At 45.1% G+C, this 23,734-nt stretch overlaps 1 long non-coding RNA gene across 4 annotated transcripts; it reads right to left on the bottom strand.

Moving 5' to 3' along the window:
* Positions 1-1,971: 1,971 nt before the first annotated feature.
* Positions 1,972-23,662, bottom strand: LOC146443844 (uncharacterized). 4 transcript variants are annotated; one of them, XR_014849331.1, is made up of 5 exons: positions 22,030-23,662; positions 21,635-21,721; positions 19,968-20,158; positions 10,227-10,338; positions 1,972-4,343 (listed from the first exon to the last, which is right to left on the bottom strand). It is a non-coding gene; the product is annotated as an uncharacterized LOC146443844 (long non-coding RNA). The 4 variants fall into 4 exon arrangements; XR_014849330.1 differs by having other exon boundaries at positions 19,968-20,137; XR_014849329.1 differs by lacking the exon at positions 19,968-20,158.
* Between the last annotated feature and the right edge of the window lie 72 nt (positions 23,663-23,734).

Below are 23,734 nucleotides of genomic sequence, written 5' to 3'. Positions count from 1 at the left end.
GATCGCTAATTCACCTCTAGGAAAATCATTTTAACAGACCAATTACAACAACAAATACAAATGCTGTACTCAAAATTAATACATTTACACTCCTCCCTGGTGCTTCTTCCTCCTGACATTTCTTTTATACCTGTATTGCCACGAATGCAGTTTAATAATCTGTGGGCTTTTATGGCAGATGTAGCTCAAGTGGTCAGCCTTGCACAGCTTATGCCTTTATAATTCATTCCCCAAAAATCGTCTCCCAAACTTACTCTAAGCTTGACTGGATAAAAAATCTGTCTGTCTCCTCTGCAGTAAGTCAGACTGAAGAGGGTGTCACAGAACTTAACACCATGCAAGGGACTGAGAAAATGTAGGAAGACACATTCCTGGGGCTCACAGACCCAGCCCTGCAGTGGCCTCACCTTTTGTTGGGACTCTCTAAATCCCAAATTTCAGAAAGAAGCTGTGTAATGAGTATTTACAAGAGTGGAGGTCGGGGTTGTGCATGCAGCCTGACTGAAAATGCCTTTATCTCCATCACCCATTTACAGTTCTGATGAGTGACCACCTGCAGCAGCCTGAGGCAGGTGAGATGACCACTCCTCCCTTCAGATCTTTGCTACCTGCTGGATAAAAAAGACATTTTCAGAGGAAAAATAGGTTTTTTTTAATAGAAGCATTTTGAGTTTTACTTAATAAAAGTACAAAGGAGGAGAAGTGGTGATAGGGAGGGAGATGAAGGGGTTTGCATCACTGTAGCCCCAATCAGATTAATTATAATTGATTCTTTTTTGCTGAAAAGATTATTTATCTGATATTGCCTGGATATTTTGCACCCACCTGTAAAATGTTTTGGCAGTTGTGAGCCATCTCAATTCTACACACGTTGCTGCAGGTTCAGAGCACTGCTGATGCAGGCTTGTAGTGATGGGGTCTGTAATGATGGGATCCAAAACAGTGTTTTGGGGCAGCAACTTTCCTCCAAAAGGGGAGACAAGAATCATCTGGGCTGACCAAAGAAGGGAAAGGGAAGAAGTGAGTAGGCAAGTGGGGTTTGAAACATGGCAGGTGAGAGAACAAAAGACTATAACACAAACAAGAGATGTAGATTAACTCATATGTGAAAGTGGGAGGGTCCAGGGCCCAAGGATTTGAGGCAGTCAGGGCTTTGGGTGAGTGACAGGGAGCAGACAAGCACATGTACTCACCAGTAAGAATGCTGTCACAGTGTCAGGGGAGAAGAAAACAAATCTGTGTGTGAACCATTGCCCTTCAGCAAGACACAGACTCCTGCATCCCGTGGGGAAACAGGGCTTTGTCCTCGACTGTTGTCTCCTTTTCCTCTTGCAGTGTGACTGTGAGGCAGACACATGGATAAAGGCCATGTACATAGGCTTACTTTTGTGGCTTGCAAGTCCAGAAGGAAGCAAAAGATGAGTGAGGAGTAATTTGGAGGTTGCCACTGAGCATTCCCACACGCAGCAAACACGATGGAGCAGGGCAGGTCTCTTGGAAGGTGGCAACACTCTGGGGAGTGCCCAAGGTGGCTCCATTTCATCTTGTATCCAACCAGACACAATCTGGGATATGGGAAAGCACCTCAGAGGTGCCTTCAAAAACACCTTTCCTTGAGCAAGGGCTGGAATGGAGTCAGACACATCCCTCACCACCACTACACTGATCTCCAGCCAGGAGATCACTTCAATTTGATGGCTGGCAGAGCTGTCACCAAACAGAGGGACCACCCCTGCAGGACCAGCAGGGGGATATGCCACATTATCTTCACATCTTCCCCTGTGGCAAGAGGTCAGTGCAACACTGCAGCAACATCTCTGAAGAAGAGAAGGTGAAATTGTGCAAATGGACATGGACTGTCTTAAAAAGGCTGCACAGCCACATTAACTCCACATAAAAACAGTTCATGTGAACACAGTAAAGTCCAAGAGGGTAACCAGCCTTTTTGACATAAAAAACCCCACACAACACTTTAAAAAATACTGATTTTATTCATGTCTAGCCTATTCAACAGTGGATCACACTGGTAGGAACAACCACAAATACCAAGTTACAAGGTTTCATCAGGTTCTCACCTGTGGAACGCTGGATTTGAGTCAACCACATATTATGGCACCACCACTAATGACAATGATTGCTGTTCAAAGCTCACTGGAGTCCCATTTCCCTGGTCCATTTCCAAGCCCAATAACCTTGTCTCCCACTGTGTGGGATTGTCTGCAGAGAACTTCTCAAAGCCTGAATCCAGCAAACAGCCTGGAGCACATGCTCCAGCTAAAAATTCCCTATACATCTCGTTCTTTATTTGAAAGGCTTCAAGTTTTCAATGAAACAAACAAAAAAACCCACCATCACCAATCTCTCAGAAATACTGGACCTGACTTGTAAAAATCAGCTCCAGCAAGGGAGTTGGAATTACTTATTTCACATGATCTGGCCTGCAAATTCCAACCATCTTCCTGGGAATAATGCATTGGAGAAAAGTTTCACACCAAAAGCAAAGCATACCTCTCACTATCATCCCTGCTGATGGTGTGGGCACACAGCATGGCCCAAGCTCTCTGCCCTGTGGATTCTGCAGGATATTCATACTTTTCCAAAGGCAGCCTGCACATAGGCTGACTCTAAAGACAACTGCCCTGGCAAGAAGGGTCTGTGGCAGCTCTGGTCACTCATGGTCAGCCCTCATGGCCTTGATACATAGATCAGGGTACTGCAACTCAGAATGCCCCCAGCTGCCCTGCACTAGGAGACACAGCAGGTCCCTTGGGAATGTGGAGAGTATATTCCCTCCCAAGGACTGCAGAACAACTTGGAAGACCTGCACCAGAAGGAGCCCCCAGAGTGGCAGCTTAGGGCTTCTCCAAGCCCAGTCCTACAAGGCTGTGGGAGCCACAGGTAGTCAGGAAACTCCTCACAGATCCAGATCCTCAGCCAGCAGCCACAGGGACATATTACAGCCCCAGCCTCTCAGAGCTGCCAAATCAGAGTGAGCAGCTTTCTACCTCTGTTCCCTCACACACTGCCTCTGAGAACTGCCAGACAGGATAAAAGTCACTCAGGAAGATGTAGAGGGTGCTATTGATAAAGAGTTCTAGGAAGTTGGATGCTCAGCATCCATCAAACCACTTTCTGAAAATCCCAGTTGTCACATTTAACTCCACTCTTCCTTTCAAGTTCTTCCCTTCCAGAATCAATTCTTCCTACCCCCCTTCCCCCTCTCCTATGCAGAGAGCAGCATAGGAGACACAGGCTGGATCCACATGTGGTCAGGGAAATCTGGCTGCACAGCTGACCTTTGCTGCTGCCAAAGGGAGAGAATTCCAGGCCAAAGCATCTCTCTCTGCCCTTCACTTTTCAGAGTTAATTGGGTTTTCTATCACTTTCAGCACAGCACAGCATGGACTTGTGGAGCTTGAAAAGCAACAGAGGTTTTTATCACAGTGGTGCAACAGGAGAAGACTTCAGAGCATTTTCTGGGAACACCACGTACAATTATATTCCAGAATGGTCTGGCTATTGTGTCTCCTAAATCACACAAAAGACTACAAACAGTGCTATTTCAGTGAAACTCTCTACGACCACTGAAAATAAGTCACTAACTCCTTTAGAGCAGGCAATAGACTCACGTGTTCACAAGTATTGACTGTACAGATGCTAAAGCAAGACGCTTTGCAGGTAAATGAGAAACACCTCTAGTTTGGGCCCATCCCTTGGGTAGCAGGTATTTTGCATGAACAGGATGATTACTACTTGTAGAGCTATGTGAAACGTCTACCTTTTGATCTGAGTTATGACAACACGGCTTTGAAAAGCACAGTAATCCAAGGCCAGAAAGACAGGCAGACAAATGGACAGACTTTGGCCACTCGCTTGATTTTCCAGAGAGCTGTTTGCCCTTCTAAGGGCTGACTTGATGCATTTGCCAGGCCTGGATGCTCCACTTGAAAAAAGGCTGAAAGGAAGTTTCGACAGCCGACTCTTCTGGAGGTGTCCTGTGTCAGTCTTCAGCTTCCCACAGGACTCGGTGCTTGTCTGGGGCTTTTGAGGAACAGCTCTTAAATTGCTGCTATTTAGCCACTGGCAGTTCAATCCTGCTTTATTTAGTTTTCCCAGAAATGAGATGCATTGGAATCTTGTAGGGGATTTTCCCTGCTTCCTTCCTCCAATCCCTGTTCACATTTAGTTTCAGTTTCCTTCAAAAGCAACAGCAACAAGAAAACCACAGAGCAAGGAAAACAATTGCCTGACCATAAAGATTGTACCCCCTGCACACAGGGAAACTTCACCAACTCTACAGGAAGAAGATGCAACAACCTCTTTTGCAGCATCCAGAATCCAGCCTAGCAAGGGAGGGAAAAAAAAATAAAAAAGAAGTGTTAGCAAAATGCACAAGAAAAAGGTGTTATTTTACATGGATCACAGTAAAGCCACATCAACCAAAGGGTTCATTTCTTCATAAGAATGTTTGAAGGGGCTGAATTTGAAATGTCTTGTCAACTGCAGCTGGCTAAAATGGAAAGTGTTACATTTCTTTGCTTACCTGGATGCCTACTGGGATTGGATTTGGGGGTGATTTTTCCTTACAGCTCCTGGGAATTACACACCTGTCTTCTTGCATTAGATGAAATATGTATATTAGAATGTTGCAAAGTTTGTTAGGATATGTTGCAGTGCTGTGTTCTTCAAGGACAGAGACACAAGGTCTGACTCTTACTGCAACTGGGAATTTGGGAATTCCCAGATCCATTTTCTTGGCATCTAATTTTAGGTCCTTTTAAAACAGATCTGTAATGACAATTTGGCTTATAGGCCCCTCCCTCCATGCTTAGGGCACAAAAATCTATCAAAGCAAGTAAGGGAAATTAAAATTGAAAATTTTTATTTTATTAACTCCCATCTGAAACAATTTATTAGACAATGGAATGAAAAAATGTTGGGTCTGCAAGAACTTTTCTTCCTGTAGAGACTTCTCCATTGTCACACTTTTGTGGAGTCCATTCCAACTGCATCTGCTCTGGTGACTCATGAAACCTAAAGGGCTATTAATAAGTTATTAAAAGTATCAGCAGTCTTCCAAAACAAAAGAAGGAGAAAGAAAAAAGGTCTGGAATAAAGGAAGGGTGGCACCCTGTGGAAGGGATCCACACTGGAGCAGGTCATGAAGAACCACAGCTCAGAGGAAAGGCTGACGTTGGAGAAATTCGTGGAGGACTAACTCCCGCGGGAAGGACCCCACACTGGACTAAGGGAAGAGTGTGAGGAGTCTTTAGTGGTATTTTCTCTTCCTTGTCAAGCTGAGGAGGGAGAGTGACAGAGTGGCTTTGGGGGGCACCTGCCTTCAAGCCAAGGTCAACCCACCACAGGTACACACATAGGCTGTGATCTTAAATCCATCATTTCAGGGCACTTAAGTGCTAAACAAAATTTTGAGGTCCAGACTTAACTGTGTGAGTAGCTGACAGGGCTAGTAACGAGCTTAAAGAAGTTCAGCTTGTGCCTCCCTAAATGCTGAGCAGCTCAAGCCTTGCACTGCAAGGAGTTTGCACCCCTTGTGTTTTTACACAGCATTTTCTACCACAACACTTCCATTTCCCACTCAGTGCAGGAGTTTGAAAGCAGCTTATTCCACTATGAAAGCCATATACTTTCCAGTCCCCGAGCTCCCACAGCTCCTGCTACTGCTTGGCAATGACTCAAGTAGCCAGAAAAAGAACAAGCTGCAAAAAGTGTGGCAGTGAGAAAGCCCTGGCCCAGAAGGTTGGTTGTCACATTGCCAAAGCCCAAAGGAGGAGAAAGAAGTGGGAGAAACATCAGAGAAGGGAGAAGCCGACAAAGTGAACAAGATTTGTCAAGAGCTCTGTCTAGGTTCAGAAAGGAGAAAATGTCAGCAGCACAAAAAACTTATAAATATGCATCCTTAGAGAAATACAAATATAAATATACATCAACACATTTGCATCTGCTCTTTAAAACGTTTTCTAAGACAAAGAAAAGCCAACTCTACCAACAAAACACACAACTTGCTTGCTTTGAGTTCACCACCATTGTGAGAAATCTCTGCTTAACATGCAAAATATGTGATGATCTTCAAAGCAAAATTCCCTCAGCAAGTTTTCTTTCATGTCAAGCTTTTTCCTGTGGATTTGTATGTTGGAGAGGAGAGTTTTGACTCCAGGGATTACAGAGGATGAACAAATTGAGATGCTGAGGCCAGCTCAGAGTTTTCAAGAGATTCAGAGCAGCAATAATTGAATCCCAGTGATTGTTTGGAGTTTGATAATTCAAAGACCCCATCACACAATTCAGAGGCAGAAAGCTATGTCTGCAACATCTACATGAATTGAACCTATGACAGACCCCTGGATTTCCCAGCAGAGTGAACAAGCACAGTGGTGGTTTGGTCTGACCCTAGCTTTAGTTTTACACTGATTTATCTGGCATGGATCTTCCCCAAAGTTAGTAGAGATGTTTTACTGCGAATGGTTAAAGGATGAGAGTCTAAATATTCAATATTTGATATCTAGCATCTCCTTTTATCCATCATGTATATTAATAATAACAAAAAAAAATGCTTAAAAATTGCAAAATATACTCTCTTACAGCTTGTTTCTAATATGCAGAGAGAATATTCCTGCTCCTTGATGGTTTTTAATTCATTTAGTAAAGCCCCTTAGCAGCAAACGTGACTCCTTGTGAACTGGAAGGGCTGCATGTTTAAGGTATGAAATGTTACCTCTCTGTCCACAGCAAGGGTTGTGCAAAAGAAATGGGCCCAGTAAATGAAAAGATAATGAACTACATAAACAGGTTTTTAAGTTCAGCATGAAAAATTTTCTTGAATTACCTGCAAATTGAGAAGCCCAAATCTAATTTTTTCAGGAGAACCTTTCATCAGCTGTTCTATAAACAAAGCAACTGCAGGGATCAAACACTGAAGCCTTAAGCAGATCTCTGAAAACAGCTTAGATTGTATAACTGAGCTGTTTTATTCAGTTATAGCAGAACAGTCATTCAACACTTTAAATATTGGGGAAAACCCAACCAGTGTGGCCCCAGGACAGCAAACCTCACATTTTAAACTTGTCAACCAAGGCAGGTTTATCCAGCACAGCACAGCACAGCAGAGAGGGACTGGCATGAAACCATCCTATATTCAGTTTTATGGCAGTGCTGGAAAGCATCATTAAAATACTGATTACTGCCCCTCACACAGAGAAAACAATAGGAAAGGTTTGGACTGGGCCAGAAGAGTGGCAGGTGGACCAAACAAGATGGCTCTATCTCTGTAGCTATAAATGCAAAAGTAATGAAGTGCCTAAAAGGAACGGACATGAAGGCAAATGTGAAACATAGATAAATAAAATACCAAAGTACTCCTCCTCTATGACTTACTCATTACTCAGTCATTGCTTATGCACTTTTAAATACTATTTCAATATAAAGCACAGTACTAAACCAATAATTTGCCAAATGGTGAATGACACTGGATGCTCAGCTTCAACTCTAAAGGGACTGAATTCCAGAAAGCAGAATGCAGGTCTTGTACAGAAAAAAAAACCTACTCCATTGCTGTCATTTTTTACAAGGTGGACCTCATGTGTAGAGGGATGCAAGGGATTAATTTCGGACACCCATTTCTCCATCCTTTATTGCCCTTAATTTTGAGAGCCTGATGGTGATGCCTAAATTCATAATAAATAGCTCAACACTCCTCAGTGAGGCTTTCTGAAACCAGAGACATGATAAATTGGACTGTTCTCTGGAATGGGACCTAACTCTGCTGGGTAATTTTTCAACCCCATTTGAGACACCTTCTATGTTAATGACTTGAAAAGATGGAATAAAATTCATGTTTCAAACAAAACTGCTGCCAGCTGTTTCCATGCAAGATCCTGGAATCCCTCCTGAATGGTGAGAGATGCAATCCCATTCAGACTATACATGCAAGTAAGAAGGAGATCTACAGACAGAAACAACTTCTAGCAAGTTAACTGAGAATAATTTCAAGCTCTGAGCATCCCTGGGTATGGCAATAATGGAGAAAGTTACTTCAAGTGGATGTAACTCCACTGAAGCAAATTTTACTCACATTCATTAGGACAGACCCTGTGGCAGGCAGGGTCTAACACTGTGCAAAGAAAAGGGAGAAGGGATTTAACAGACCAGATCCAATGTATTTATAGTGCCCATCTTAAAGCAGAGAAGCAGAAAAGAGCAGCAGGATTGTAGAGTGAGCAGCTCTGTTCCTGTCAAGAGGATGAACTCCTTCCAGTGTACAGCTACAGTGATGGACACAGATACAATGGACACATCAAATCAGCTGACATAACCAACTGGAAAGATCCAGCACAGCCTCATGTGAGATTGATTGTTTTAGCTTGACTGAGTGAAGCAAAATATTCAAGGAAATCCCCAGTACTCCACCATCCTTCCTTAAATTAAAACCCCCAGTTTAACCCCACACAGCCCTGGCCATATGCAGCTCACACTTCTCTCCCTGGGAGCCATCTGGAACTCCCTTGAGGAATCCTGACTTTCCAGCACATGTTGTGTTTAATTGTGACATTAAAAGGACATTGTTGGGTTTAATGACATTGTGCAAAGACCACATTGTCTCACTTGAGAAAATGCACCATGTGGCCAAGTCCCACATCCATTCCCTTTCACGTGTCTGAATCCAACCCAAGGCTAAGTGCTTGTCCTCAGCTGCCACCAAAGCAGCTCCCTCAAAGCTAACTCTAGAGACAAAAAACACAGAAAATCTTTAATTTCTCCACATATCTATGGCAAACTACAGTGCCACTCATGCTGTCTCACGCTTCAGGCTTGCCCAGCACATGCCAGCAGCCCATACCTCACTACATACACTGCTTTAAAGCCTTAAGCAAGAGGCCCAGCTCTGGCCATGCTGACCACTACTGCCTCTCCCATCACACCAGAAGAGGAAAGCAGAAAGGGCAGTTGCTTCTCTTATAGAACAGCTCAGAGGTGAGAGCAGTCAGCCAGGACACGAGATACCTTTTTTCTGTGCTCTCCTGTGCTACAGCTGCCTGCCAAGAGAGCCCCAAAGCTCCAGACGTCGGCAGTTTGGCCACCAGCTGCTCCCAGAGCTGCCTGGTTTTGCACAACTTCACAATTTCAAGACCTGCTGGCAGAATGACAACACCAGGCACATCCACCAGGTTGCTGGTGGAAAACCTCTCACCCAGGAAAGAAGGAAGAAGTGAAGAGCAGGAGGCCTCATTCCATTCTCCAAGAAGGACTCCAGAGCCGTATTTCCTCTTCTGCACCATTAATCCTACATCCCATAGAGCTTCAGGAGCAAGAAGAGCATCCTGCTGCACCCCTAAACCAGCATCCTCTGGTGCATGGTGCCTGGGGGGCTCTCCCAGCAATGCTCACTGCACAAAAAGAAACTGCCCTCTCTCTCAGGTCTTCAAAGAGCCAGTCCATGCCCAGCTTTAAAAAAATAAAACAAAACAAACCCCCCCCCCAAAAAAAAAACACCAAAACAAAAAACAAACAAAAAAACCCCAAAAAAACCCCCAAAAACCCACCAAAAAAACCCAGTAAGTGGCAATTTAGGTAGAACTGCAGCCACAAAGGAAATAAATTAACAAATGCTGAGAGCCTTCGTGGCTGGGCTGGTTTTGGCTGGAGTAATTTTCTTCACCAGGGCTGTGTTCCCAGGTTTGTGCTGAACACAGGGCTGATAATACAGAGTTGGTTTTGGCTGTGCTGAGACAGAGACAACTGTTTTTCCGACTGCCATGCTGACAAGGTGGCTGGGGGTGTGTGGGGAGCTGAGAGGAGACACAGACAGCACAGGTGTCCCCAAATGACCAAAGGGACATTCCAGATCTGATGGCATCACGATCAGTGTATAAACAGGGGGGAAGAAGGAGGAAGGGAGGGATGCTTGGAGTGATGGTGTTTGTTTTCTCAGTAACTGTTGGTATGTGGTGAGGCTCTGCTCTCCTGGGGATGTCTGAGCACCTGCCCAGCCATGGCAAGCAGGGAATTCATTCCCTGCTTTGCTTTCCTTGTGTGTGTGGCTCTTCCTTTCCCTGTAAAACTGCCTTTATCCCAACCCAGGGCTTTCCCAGCTTTTACCCTTCCCATTCTCTCCCTGATCCTGCTAGTGGGGAGTGAGCAAGCAGCCCCGGAGCTGCCAACACCCTCTGGCAGGTGGGTCACCCGTGCAGGTGTCCCTTGTCTCATACCTCCCTGGCCCACAGGATGGCACTGCGACACCCCACAAACTCCTCCCGGGCTCTCCAGGGCGCTTCCCGGCAGCAAGACACACTGTTCTTCCGAAACTCAGGCTTCTTCCCACTGCAATTCAAATTTCCGCTGAATTTTCAGGGTTTCCAGAAAATTCAGTAGAGTTCTACGGATTCTCCCATCCCCAGTGAATGTCTTTGCCCAGAAAGATCACCTCCCTTTCTGTGGGCATTTTGCTGGAATAAACATCATGATCCTCCCCCCCAGAAAACTGTTCATTGGAAGTTATGCACCAACCTCCAGGAAAACTACTGTTTTTTGCTACTGAGAAATGGTATTCAGTAAATCCTGAGATTAATTAGTAAGAGAGAAGGAAATGGAGCTGAGAACGGTCTGGAGAGCCGGGAGGGGCTGAGGGAGCTGGGAAAGGAGCTCAGCCTGGAGAAAATGAGGCTCAGGGGGACCTTGTGGCTCTGCACAGCTCCTGACAGGAGGGGACAGCCAGGGGGTCAGGCTGTGCTCCCAGGGAACAGGGACAGGAGGAGAGGAAATGGCTTCAAGTTGTGCCAGGGGAGGTTCAGGTTGGATATCAGGAGGAATTTGTTCATTGAAAGGGCTGTCAGTCATTAGAATGGGCTGATCAGGGAGGAGGTAGTCTCCATCCCTGGAGGTGTCCAAGGAACAAGTGGATGTGGCACTCAGTGCCATGGTCTGGGTGACACGGTGGGGATCAGACAGCTGGACTTGATCATCTTGGGGGTCTTTCCCAACCTGAATTACTCTGATTCTACGACCAGCTATTGCTTACAACACACTTCAAAGTACTGCACAAAACCAAATCCACTTGGCAACCTTGTTATTTACCAAAACCCCATTTGCATTTTACTTGAGACCACTGCCAAAACCTTGCTGTTTGGGGAGCCTACAGCTTTCCAGCACTGATATCCACCTTCTCATGCATGTGTACAGACACACTTGGCACATAACCTCTGGCTCAACAGATACATCATCCACACAATTTCCCAATCCTTTCCCATTTATGGGAAACACAGATGTTAAAATTTGTGCTGTTCATCGGATTTCAAAGCCTTCTCATCAGTGCCAGAGGAACCTATGACACAGGGCTTAGATTTCTCCCTTGACTCACAGAGCATCCCTTCAAGGGAAGTATTCTGGGAGAACTGCAAAGCCAATGACTTTAAATTAAAATTCAACAAGACATGCTTGCCCTTATTAAAATTTTTGGAAAGGACCACAAAGGTCAATGTTTTCAGCTTAAAGTAGTTGAGAAGATGAAGCAACCAGAGTTTTACTCAACTTGAATCCAACCTTCCTTATCAGCTTTAACGTCAGTTGCTAGCCCTCATTAAATCCCTACCACTTTTCTCTTCACTGCTGTTTTAAATGCTTTTTTGACATATCCCAAGGGAACTAGCACACAAAATCACACAAAAATAACCCCTGAACATACCTTCCCCTTCCTTCTTCTTCCCCCACTTTATAGACTGAGCATGATGCCCTAAGGTCTGGAATATCTCTGTGCAGAAGAGGCAAAGAGAGCAGCTGCTAAGAACAGCCTGCTGGGGATAGCAAAACAGCCATGCTCCTGCTGCCTGCTCAGCTTCCACACCAGCCCTGTGAAGCCAGGGTTGCAGCTGCTGATGAGAAACGTGGGAAAGGACCTTAGGAACGAGGAAATTCCAGCCATGATTGTGGCAGTGACAATAGACATCTCCACTCTTTACCTCTCCCTTCCTCCCAAGGGTCTCTGGGGTTCCTCTGTGATCAAAACCAGCAATGGAGATAAAAGCAGCAAGTTCATGTCTCTGGTGAGGGAGACTCATTCACTGCCCAGGACAGAAGTTGTGCCTCCTGTGCAGGTGGAGCTCCCTGGGCTCAGTCCCTGCTGTTCTCTGGTGCCATTGCTGGGCACTGCAGCAGAGCCTGGCCCTGCTCTGACCCTCCCTGCACACAGGGACACCCAGGGCTGAGGCTCCTCTCAGCTGGGCTCCTCTGGATGCTGAGCAGCCCCAGCTCCCTCAGCCTTTCCCTGGCAGAGATGCTCCAGGCCCTAAATCACCTCCACAGCTTCTGCTGGCCCTGCTCCAGGAGCTCCATGTCCCTCCTGTGCTGATGATCCCAGGACTGGACACAGCTGTCCAGATGTGCCTCACAGGGCTGGGCAGAGGGGCAGGATCACTCCCTGAACTGCTGCTTGGAGCAAGAGGCAGGATTTTCAAATGTGCTTGCTCTTGGTTCATCTCTGTTCCACTAAAATCACTAGAAAAAAAATTCCTAATGGCCAAGGTGTGTTTAGGTATTTTTTTAAATGCCATCTTCTACCAAACTTCTGGTAGTGTGAATTTATGGTATCTTCTGAGTACCTGGCTGCTTAGTTAAGCATTTATACTCTCACTATAGTTGCTTGAAGACTCACTAAGGAGGTTCCAATTATTGACAGAAAGCATGGAAAGAGGCGTAGGGGCACAGGCAAATATTCAGAGAATCACAGAATGGCCTGGGTTGGAAGAGACCTTAGGGATCATCCAGTTCCCACCCCTGCCATGGGCAGGGACACCTTCCACTATCCCAGGCTGCTCAGAGCCTCATTCAACCTGGCCTTGGACACTGCCAGGGATCCAGGGGCAGCCACAGCTGCTCTGGACAACTGTGCCAGAGCCTCACCACCCTCACAGGGAACAATTTCTTCCTAAAACAAAAAAGTTAACAGAGGCAATGTTACTGAAGCAAGTAAGCAGGGCCAACATTCCACCTAACGTGTTTACCTGAGAAAATAATGATGCCCTTTATAGAAGTTAAAACTATGTGAGATCAGAGACAGATCAGAGAAGCTCCTTGAAGGTCTCAAAGAAAGCAGCTGCCCCAGCTCCATATTCAGGCTCAATCCCCATCCCTGGCAGTGTCCAAGGCCTGGCTGGATGGGGCTCTGAGCATCCCCATCCAGTGAAAGGTATTCCTGCCCGTGGCTGGGGCACTGAAATGAAATCATCCTTAAGGTCCCTGCCAACCCAAGCCATTCTGTGATTCTATGATTCTAATTTCTCAGGCCTGCCTCACACCATCTGCTTGTGATTCCCTGCAGGAAAAAAAAAAAAGGCTATTTGCATTATCTGAAGACAAATGAGTGTACCAATGGACACTATGAATGCTCCTATGTAACTCCTATTTTCACTGATAAACACCCAACTGCACGCTGAGGAGAGAAAAACATTATTTCTCTTCCATAGCTAGAGCAATTAAGGTACAAGAAAAATAAAATTTTAGATCCATACCAGATCCAGACCTGAATGTGCCTGTGAGCATCAGTCTGTCCACAGAGTGGCACAGTGCTGTGGCACATCTTGCAGTCAGAACTCAAAGAACATTCAAATGGGAATTTTAGCAACACTTCAAAACACTGAACTTCCAAGACAAACAGGTCTTGCTTCCAAATGATATGGTAAATAGACCAAAAAAAATCCATAAATGATAAAAAAAAGGCTTCTAAAGCACTCTGTACCACACTCCCTAGTTGGCATCAGAAGAAAAATGTGCTGATGTATGAACACCAGCTGAGAATTTGGCTCCATCTGTCTGAAACCAAGTCTCTGCATCAGCAGGGCTGCTAAAGCATTTCAGCCATCAAAAACCACTCTTCTCACATCATGGTGGACACAAAGACATGGCAATAGTCCCTCTCCAAAAATATAAGGTTTTTGTAAGACTCACGCATTGCTTGTAAGATTCCAGCACCTAAATGTGCTGTAGGACAGGAAAGAATTTGCAAGAGGATTCATCTGGGTCTTTTTACATATGCTTGCTTCTGAATCACCAATATATGACTAAATATAAACCATGAAGAGCTGTAATTGCTATTCTATATATCCTCATATTCCTCTGAAATACCATAAAGGAAGAAAATCTAGCAAAGCATTTAGGAGGATTAGTTCCTAACAATGCCAGTGAAAATCTGTTAAAAAAAAAAAATCCAATCTTGCCAGATTCAAAGTGCAGATTTGGCTGCTCAGTATCAGTCCTTCATGCTTGGAGAACTGACAGAAATCTCTGAAAGAGATGGTGAGCTCCTTCCACCTCCAGCATATTTTTCTCTGCTGTTTTAACACCTTGGTCCCTGAGAGCATCTCAATGGGTAGAAGAGAAAAGCTTGCTTAAATTCCCTTCTGAACTGGCTGTGAAAAGTGATGTCAGCCTCTGATCTCCATGGAGCATTCAACAAGCTTTCAATTTACCTTACAGTTAAGTCAGCTCTGGGCTTTGTCATATTTTGCATGCTTTTAATTATCAGGCAGCCTGCAAGGGAAGGGAGAGTCACAAACAAGGGGCCTGCTCCAAGGATTTTGTGTCAGCCTGGAAAACAGGGATCAGATCACATGGCCCAAGCCCAACACAGAGCCAGGTAACAGCAGAACTTGTCAGCATTTGGGTATTCCAGGAGTCCCATGCACAAACATTTTCCTGTGGTTTTTTTCTGGTCCTCACTGCCCATCTGTTTTTTACTGCTGTTGGGACAGTGACAACAAGAGGTCCCCAGCTGTGCCTGACATTATCCAGGTGTCAGGGAAGAGATGAAGCATGCTCAGAAAGATCTCCTTGTCTAGAAGGTTTAGGGAAAAGAAGGAACTAAATAGTGTTACACTGTCCCATCTTATTGCCCTGAGATTGGTGGGACATCGAAAGGCCATGTGACAGTACTGGGGACTGTTCCCTCCCCTCCAAGCCCAGTATTTAATTACCTTCCTTACTAAGTGGTCTCTCAACTAACAAAAAACCCACACAACCTTTTGATGCAATCACTAACAAGCAGAAATGCCAGGGCCAGAAGTACCAGTGGGTGGCTTTTCTACACAGTTTCCATGATTGGGGATGGAGGATGGAGAAGAAAGCTGTATCAGCCTCCAGAACTCCTCGCAGCTGCAGCTGGCTTGATCAATATGTATTCAGACATCTTCTATGGGGATGTTGATTAGTGGTTACTGTGCAAAGAACTCCCAGCTCATCTCCTCTGAAATCTTCTTAGCTAAGTGGTAGTGGAAGTTCACAGATCTGCACAGGTTTGGTTTTCAAAGAGACAAGAAAAGAGTAAATAAGGGGGGAGCTACAGCACTCTGCAGATAGCATCTTTTCCTTCCGTTCTCAATTCACCCCGAAAATTTTAGAAACAACTTTTTTGTAGGTGTTGTTTTCAATTTTTTTTTTTTTTTAATTATTACATAATCTCAGAGTAAAAAGATCCTAAAAGCTGACCAGCTGAGTGGGAACAGGAAAAGCTCAGAATTCAGAATGCCACGATCTAACAAGTCAGACTGCACTGGAAAAGAAGCCTAGTCTCACAAAAAAAAACTTTCTCACCTGGGCAGGTGTTGCAGCTGCAAAAGAAGAACAACTGGCTTGGCCCAGCCACAGCCACAGCCAAAGCCAAAGCACTGGAACATCCTTTCTGTCCCTGGTAACACCTGCTGTAGTATCCATGAGATCTGGCCTGCCATTGCATCTCTTCTGGAGCATTTGAGCATCACCCAGCTGAATTCAAGGAAGTATTGGAGCTGACACTGGAACCACACCGATAATATACAGGAATAACCAATGCCTACCACTACACTGCTTAAAAAAATCTATTCAAAATAAATTCTCCTAAATCAAGGACGATCCCTTCCTTTCCAATAAAAAAAAAAACCAACCCAAAACCACAACAAAACAAAACAAAAAAAAAACCAAACAAACAAACCACAAATCCCAAATCCATATTATATCTTTCATTCCATATCAAAGTAAAAAAAAAAAAGGCAGACTTTTCTATTTTAATTTGTTTGCATACATTTTCTTTAAAAAAAATAAAAGGTGAAAAATATTCAGAATATTAAGAAAGGGATCATGCACATTATGAAGTTTTCAGAACATGCATTTTGTAAAGAGTACCAAAATGAACTGAAATGAAACTTCTCCCACAAATGTTGATGATTTTGAGGAAGGGGGACCTTTTGATGGAAATATGTCCTAGAGAAATGTTTGCAGCGCACTGCTGAAAACTGTAGTGAGCCATCAAACACCAGACTAATGCAATAGTGAATACTCTCCAAAACGTTTCTGAAAGTCAGTGTCATTTCCAAGGACAGACTACAAAGATCAATTGCTTTGTCACAAGCATGAAAGCCCATCGTCTGCAGTCCTAAAAAGAATGTGCCAGACAGTGCTATTTCTGACACACTGAAATATGAGAATAATTCAGAGCTTTAGCACTGTACAGTGCTAAGGGGTTCCTTCCAACTTGGGCTATTCCATGACTCCATGAGTGAAGTGAGATTAGAGATAAACGCAACAGTGAGTTCACAGTTCAAATCTAACTCCTTGGCTCCCTCTGTATTTCTTGTTGCTGCCATAACTCAAATGATGCCAAATGCTTGGGACACGCCCTTAAGACAACTTAGGGACCACCAGATTTGTGTGCATCATCCTTCAACATCACTGACAGAGCACAAGTGGTGCCCATATTCACAGGCTGTCATGATTTGCATGGATATTCATAACATTTCCTTTGCCTGGCTTTTCTTTTTTTCCTCGTTGAATCACAGAACAGCTTGAGCTGGAAGGGACCCACAAGGATCATCCAGATCATCCACTCCTGGCCCTGCACAGACACCCCAACAATCCCACCCTGTACATCCCTGAGAGAGTTGTCCAAACACTCCTGGAGCTCTGGCAGACTCAGTGCTGTGACTATTCCCTGGGGAGCTGTTCAGTGCCCAGCACCATCTGGGGAAGAACCTTTTCCTGATATCCACCCTAACCCTCCCTGACACAGCTCCAGCTGTCCCTGGGTCCTGTCCCTGTCACAGAGAGCAGAGATCAGTGCCTGCCCTCCTCTTCCCCTCGGGAGGAAGCTGCAGAACTCCTTTTTTCTGACCTCAGTCTCCTCCAGCTGAACAGACCAAGTGCCCTCAGCCACTCCTCATGTGGCTTCACGTCCAGGCCCTTCACCATCTTTCTACTCACAGGAGGAAAGCACAAGAGCAGAACCAGATAGTCAAAATAGACATAGAAATCACAAGACAGTGGTTTCCTCACTGGAGTGAGGAAAAACAAGCTGGAAAACTCAAAGACAAAGCCTAAGGACAGATCCTTCCTGGCACTTCTGTGACACAGAGCTGGCTGGATGGGTGAAGCTCCCACCTTGGTCAATGCTTTTCCTGCCTCCTGAGCTTAAGGGGATATTCACATCCACAAGGTGAAATGATTTGAAGAAGGGAAGAGAGGAAATGTGAAGCTTTGTTTTCTCTGTGTCAGAACAGTGCCTGCAATAGGGAATGATTCTGCTCAATTCTTCAGGGCAATGTGGCCATGGGGATCAACTGCTCTGACCTCCTATCCAATAAAGCTGCTCCCCACAACTCCCTGACAAGTTCTCCAAGGGCACAAGAGACAGGACAAGAGGAATGGGCCTCAAGTTGCACCAGGGAAGATTCAGGCTGGATATTAGGAAAAATTTCTTTACTGAAAGAGTGGTTAATCATTAGAAGAGACTGCCCAGGGATGTGATGGAGTTCACCAGCCCTGGAAGTGTTCAAACAACAAGCGGACACAGCACTTCACAATATAGTTTACTGGGCACTGTGATACTCCACTGAAGGTTGGACCTGATCATCTTGGAGGTATTTTTCAACCTGAATGATTCCATGAGCAGCAGCTGCTGAAGATCCTGCACTGCTGCTTATTTCTGCACACAAATCACGGAATCATAGGCCTGTTTGGGTTGGAAAGGACCTTAAAGATCACCTCATCCCAACACTCCTGCCAGAGAGGCAGGAACACCTTCCACCAGAGCAGGTTGCTCAAATCAGGTAATCTAACTGAGCTACAGCAGAGCTGCTTCAAGGATTCTCTCAACATCAGATATAGTGCACTGTTCCAATGATTCCTCACTCCTCATGGCAGTGAGGAATGGCCACAGACTCCAGAAAGGAGGAAGATCAGCATCTGTAGCATCAGAAACAGAAGATCAATATCTCTCTGATCAGTTTTCTCTCTGATCGGGAGAAAAGACTGGACAATGTGAGCAGAGGTTTCAGATTGAGAGGAAGAGCAGTGAACAGAGTTTGGTGGGTTTTTTAAAGGGTGTGAATTTCCTCTGCCTCCAGACCAGCTCCTGGAGGGATATGGTATCCCCAGAGCCATTCTACCCCACTCCTAGGACTTCTTTTTCTCCCCCATCCCACAGAAAGAAAACACCTCCCAAGACTCACAGCTCCTCCCCCAGCTCTCCCTCCTACCCACAAACCCCAAGTATTTAATAGTAAAATCACCAGGATTTGGTGTTTTGTAGGTAAATGCCTGCAGTATGGCAAATGAGCTGGAGAAACAAGAAATGTAGGAAGAGCTTACAATTTCTCATATTTTTCTTCTCTTTTGGTTACTTTGCCCCTAGTATTTTCCTAACCACAGGTCTTGTCAATCTTTTCCTGGCCTAGAAACGTCAGGCTCTTCCAGTTTCCATCCACCTGATCATTCTTGCTGTTCTTCTGTGCATCCTTCCTGACCAAATTTAGGTCACCAACAATGCACACAGCATCCCAGATGAGGCCTTACAGTATTAACATTACTCAGGTGGTACTGAACGTGCTTGTTCTGAGATTTTCAAAGACCTGCACCTTGATTTTAATGGCTGCATGACTCTGGTGGCTCAGTAAGTGGCACTTGCACTCCTGCAGAGTGAAGGACAGGGAAATGCTGGAGCCAGTCCAGAGTAGGGACACCAAAGGGATCACAGGGATGGAGCAGCTCTGCTAGGAGGAAAGGCTGAGGGAATTGGGATTGTTCACCTGGAGAAGTGAAGCTTTGGGGTGACCTCATTGTGGCCTTGCAGTGCCTGAAGGGAGCCTGCAGGAGAGATGGAGAGAGACTCTTGACAGGGGCCTGGAGTGACAGGACAAGGGGCAATGGCTTCACACTGACTGAGAGCAGGTTTAGATTGGATATTGGGAAGAAAATATTTGCTCTGAGAGTTGTGAGGCCCTGGCCCAGGTTGCCCAGAGAAGCTGTGGCTGCTCCATCCCTGGAAATACTCAAAACCAGACTGGATGGGGTGTCCTTGGCCATGGGAGAGGGCTGGGACAAGATGGTCTTTAAGGTCCCTGGCCATTCTATGACTATGATTCTACAACTATTCCTTCTATTGACCCTCATCTGTCCCATCTCCAGCGGTATTTTTCCTTACAGCACCCTAATACTTTTACATGAAGCTTTCTGTCCAGTTTCAGTGAAGGCATGACTGAGATCAGAAGGCTTAGAGCAGGAAAGTTGCATTTTTTCCAAACCTAGTACCCTCTGAAAATGGAGACTCTGAAACCAGCAGATGTAGAAGCAACCTACCAGGGCTGCAATGATTTTCACATAGCCCTAACAGCAAAAAAAATGTAGGAGGCACAGAGCTTGTCTCCACATCCACCTCTGCCACCCTTCTGTTGTTCTATTCCTCAAGAATTACAATGACATTTCTTCAGCTTGAAAAACTCTGTCTCCTTGGAAAACACATCCAAGCAAGAGGAAGCTAAGACTGAGAGTGGTCAGGAATCCAGAGCCAGCAAGTGCTCCATTCAGCATGAGGAATTTGGTGACCATGCATGCCCCAGGCCAGCCTGGCTCCTGCTCCAGCCAGGCACGTGAGTGGGGATGTCAAGGACACAAAAATGCTGAGCACAGCACAGCAGACAGGCACTCACCCTCACCTTATGGTGTGGCAGTGGCACACCTTCCCCAGAGCTCCAGAGCAGAGAGGCAAACAAAGAGACTGTGGTCCAATTCTGCTTTCACCAGGGATAAATTTGGAGTCACTTCACTGACGTCAGTGGAGTTATTCCAGAATTGCACCAGTGTAAAAGAGGGCAGCATCTGCTTTCTGAAAATGGATGCCATCAAGCTAATTGAAAACAACAGATGCATCAAGGAGCAGCAAGAAGAGACAGTAATGTTCCAGTTTTCTTGTAAAATATCATTTCATTTCCCCCCAGAGAATGTAGGAGAATAAACCAATATGTACTCTAAAAGCTAAACATTTTGTTGGTGTAAAATTGTATACAACCTTTTAGGTGAATGGACCAATGTGTACCTACAACACCTAAAGAGATCCAGCCTAGACATCTGCACTGACAGCCCTCTTCTTTGGGCCTGATTCTTCTCTCACACTTAAATCAGGAGTCATAACACTCACAGTCCTAAGGAAACATCTATCTAACCTTGGGCAGAGAGCAGGATCAAGGCCCCTCATTTCTTTAAACAAACAATGGCTAGATTTGATAATTAAATTCATAAATCTGTGATTTATGCTGCTTTTCGAGTAAGAGTCTTCCAAAATTTTATACCACTGAACAAATACCTTTATATTAATTTAGTGAAAATGAAACCTAAGAAGGACTTGCTGAATTTTCAATGATATTTTGGGTGAAGACAAAAGTTTCCCGTAATTCTTATCTCTAATGAATAGTCAACAGAGCTTCAGTATTTATGGTGACCATGGAAATTGATGAGCTCTTTCCCTGCTGCAATTCCTTTTGTTGCTTCAGCCCCTCTTACTAATTGGCACTACAGACAACCTGGATATTTCCAGTGGTAAGGGTTCATCAGTGAATGCTGCAGGACTGTAAAACCCACACTGAACTCAACTATGAGTTTCCCAAAATGCAAAGCCATGTTATGATGTCCAAACTCTTTGCGCCAGCCAACAAGCCCCAGAACAAGTTCCCTGGAGCAAGGGAAAACCCACCCAAACAGGGAAAAGCAGGTGGAATTAACATGTACTTACAGCAAATGCTACACCATTAATTAGCACAGCTCCTGTCTGCTTTCCCCAACATCATTTTTTCAGGATTTATCTCCCTGGGTAGTGTCTTGTGTTACTTAGGACCCTAGCCTGAACAAGAGGAGCTCCTTGAAAGTGGCAGGCAATTTCCTCAGCCACTGTCTTTGGTGGCAGCTAAGGACACACAGCATCTCCCAGCTCCTTTCATCAGGGGATTAAGTCTCTTTTCATCCTGCCAACACCTGCTCCCCTCCTTATGCCCAAAGCAGGTGACTGCAATGCAGGCACACTCCTGTGAACCTGCTGATAACATGGCTCCAAATGTCTTCAGAAGGGGATCTGTCTCCAGTGCAAGCTTCAAAGAGCTACACTGAAGAGCTCAAGGCTGTGCTTTCGGTTACAGCAGCACAAACAGAGCTATCTTGTGCTCACAGGGCTGCCATGGAGGGCAGGGTCTTCTTCAGTCTTAAAAATCCCCATGAATCTGTCCACATCTTTCCACCACTGAGAAATAAATACATAAAATGCTGCCGCTCTTACTTTTGTCAATGTAAACTTAAAGTTAAGCTTAGCTCTGCTGAGTTTGGTAGGACTTACTTGGGCTGGAGTCAGATAAGAACTTTTGGGAAAGCTGTGGTTGACTCCTGCTGCAATCTGCAGATCTTTCCCTGATGTAAACAGGACCTCAAGAAAAGAACAAACAAAAAGAAGCAGTTGAACAAACAGTACATACACTTTAATTTGGTGCAAAAAACTGAAGTTGGAGCCCAATATAATCCTAGGTAGTTGTACTGAAAGGAGTTTTGCCAGCTTGAATCAGCAGATGGTGAGGATCTGGCTCAAACTGTATTTCTGTAGCTTATAATTATCTTTCTTTCTTCACCTAGAACCAGATTCTCCCTTTAGGCTGCAAATCTTAATTAGGAAATCCTTCCTCATTAATTTCAAGAAACTCTTAGTCGTTCATTTCCCAGAACAAAAAGAAACCTTACCTATTTCTGCTATAGCAGCAGATGCTGGAGCTGTTTGTTCCTTTGCTTTTAGGGTTGATGCTGTTCTTTCCATCACCGTATGGAAGACACTTCAGTCCTTACCCTGTCTCTTGTTGCCCTGAATTTTCTTTATACTCACTCTTCTTTATCTCCATAGGGACCTCTGAATGAGAGGGCCCAGGAGAGAACACCAAGTCCAGTCACCTTCACCCCCATGGCTGCTGCAGCAGTGAATTTTTATCCATGAAAGCTGGATCAAAAAGCCTAATCAGAAAATTACTCAGAAATCCCAAATTCCAACATTTTCCGAGAAGGAGCAGAATAGGAATTTCTTCTTGGAGGTAAGTGCAGGAATCCACCAGTAAAATAACACAAAACAGGTCTCCATGCCTTTCATGCTTCCAGTCCTTCATGTGGATAAAAAAAATGGTGTCCTCAGTAAAATTCTTCCTTTCCTTTCTTCCTTCCCCACCTCCAAGGAGATGATTTCTGCTCTGTCGTGCTTTGGTGCAAAACATCCAGTGGGAAAATTATCTGGGGAACCAACTGTCATGAAGCAGCCAGGGGATCAGGAAGGAGCAACAGTCTCTTCCACTGCAAAACTATTTCCTAATGAGATTGCTGCAAGAGGAATGTCTGTTTGTTGGGGTTTTTTTAATGTGGTGCTTAAGCTTGTATCCCTTGTCACCAGGCACCCAGATGACTCTACATTCACAGGTCAGCTGCCCCTCAGCTCCCTGACTGAGTGCTCAGATTGTCCTTCACACACTCTCCAGCTCTGTGGGCAAGGATGGACAAATTAAATCTCTTCCCATCTCCAGGTTGCTTTCAAAGGCTGGAGACTGTCCACCTGAAGTCAGACAGGACAGCTGTACATGAGATAAGGTGATGAGATCAGCTTCAGCAAGCAAAGAAAGCATCTGTACAGATAAGGTGCTGCTATCTGAACACAAAATATCCAACGAGTGCTTTTGCTTGTAGCCACAGTCACAGCACAGAGAGAAACAGTCCGGGAGGTTGTTATGGAAACCAGTCCCTGGAGGTGCCTGCTTGGCTTCACAGGGATGTGCTCTACCTTCAGAAGGAAACAGCTTCAGAAGGGAGCAGAGAGATTTGCATTTTGAACAGCCAGAGGGGAGTACTAAGGGCTGAGAGCTTGAGGTAAGATTTTTGAAAGCATCTCTGTGATTCGGCGGCACGAGACCTCTGTAAAGTCAATGGCACGGGTGCCACTACATCATTTCAGTCCCGTGGAAGAAAACCTGAAGGCTCCTCAAAAAAATGTCAGATTCCACAAGTTCTGTAACATATAGCACTACTGATGACTCTGGGACTTCACTGCTTTTCAGGAGGTGCTTAGAGAAGGATTTACATACCCCCAAACGAGTCCCAAGGTTACCGTTTCCACACTTCTGTTGGCTTTCTGTATTTCTCTTAGAGCCAACCCAGAAAACCCAGGGAACAAACACCATTCCTGCTTTACACACTCTCATGTGTGCTTTCTTTTTGGAACTGAAAAGCATGGCTCACAAAAGCTGCACAGAGCTGCCTTGGTCATCACAGAATTCTTTCACATCTTGGGTACAATCTGCGGGCAGGAGATTCCAAAACCCACTAGAAACTCGCTGCTGGATTTCACCAGGAAACTCACTGCTGGATCTCACCCGAGGGCAGGATACCTCTTTCCAAGAGGATCTGTGTCAAA

Source organism: Lichenostomus cassidix, chromosome 1Aa (genome assembly GCF_008360975.1).
Source record: "Lichenostomus cassidix isolate B80296 chromosome 1Aa, HeHo_3.0, whole genome shotgun sequence".
NCBI lineage: Eukaryota > Metazoa > Chordata > Aves > Passeriformes > Meliphagidae > Lichenostomus > Lichenostomus cassidix.
This window is presented reverse-complemented; position numbering and strand designations above follow the sequence as displayed.